Raw genomic sequence first — 1,273 nt, 5'->3', positions numbered from 1 at the left:
TATTGTTTGTTGTTGCTTCTAATGCCACGAATCCGAAGGCTGTTTCTTCGAGGCCTGGGGAGCTGTGCTGGATTTTATGATGCTGGGAATTTTGAATTATCTGTAAGAGGGAATAGATAAAGCAAGAATTAACTTTGTGGTGGGTACTCCTCTGAGAGGTGCTGCGAATACAGTGATAGAGAAATAACACTGAGAGGAGCCAGCAAAGCAGCAGCCACGAATGACCCCTATAATAAGCTTCTGTAAGACATGGGGACTTGAACCTCAAAGCTCTTAGAGATAAACCCAGAGGCTGCAGCAGGGCCAGTAGCCACCCTGAGGAACTGGAGCCAGGAGCAGGCCTTAAGCCACAAACCATCAGTAATGGGAAATCTATTAACCGGCACTAACAGGATCTTGGGGCTTTTCCCAGAAAGAGAAAATGTCAGAGGAATGGGGAACCTTTTGTTCTCTTTTCCTCATCCCTTCTCCATTCCCCGCAACTAACTTCCCTTCTTTCCGCAGTATCCTGCTCTGACCACAATTGGTTTCTCCACGGGCCCTGACTCCGTTGCATCATAGTTGCAGGAAGGAGTTTGGAGGAGGGCATTGGGGGTAGGCAATAAAGGGATACTTAGCCCAGCAGGGAGAAGAGGCCATGCACCAGGTGTTCATTATGGGGGCAGGACAAAGGAGGGGGAGACACTGGAGAGTGGGGAAGGAACAAAGCTATGGCTGGGCCTTGAAGCAAGGGAACATGGGGAAAAGAAAGGGCTGGTGCTTGAAGCTAGCCAGCATGTCAGCAGAATGAGTCTGGACAGAGGAGGGAAGTTAGGACAGGAGAGGATGTAGAGAGAGCACTCTCTGCAGCAGCTGTAGGAGCTGTGTGTGGTGGTGGTGGTGGGGGTTATGAATAGGGGGAAGGAGAGAAAGGGGGAGCTCAGGAGGCAGAGGCTGAAGGGTGTCTGTCGTGGCGGTTATGGGTAGCAGAAGGGAAAAGCTTAGAGAGCAGCTGGGTGTGGAGGAGGGACTCAGACCCCCTTCTGGGCATGGAGGGTTCTGAACAAGGAGAGAGGGGAGTAAGGTCACTAGGAGGCAGCAGGTTTCTGTGAGTCCTATGGAAAGGGGGACATGGAAAAGCTGGGGCTGAGAGGGTGCTTGTGGTGGGGGGAAGATTGCTAGGCTGCGGGGGGGGGGGGGTGCGGGGGTTGGGGAGGGAGGTTGGAGCTCCAGGAACTTCATGAACACTGAGCACATCTTCTGAGCAAAAGAGGAGAAAGCTGACAGTTGGGTC

The sequence above is a fragment of the Chelonia mydas genome, chromosome 1, assembly GCF_015237465.2.
Source record: "Chelonia mydas isolate rCheMyd1 chromosome 1, rCheMyd1.pri.v2, whole genome shotgun sequence".
Classification (NCBI taxonomy): domain Eukaryota; kingdom Metazoa; phylum Chordata; order Testudines; family Cheloniidae; genus Chelonia; species Chelonia mydas.
Note: the sequence above shows the minus strand (reverse complement) of the source record.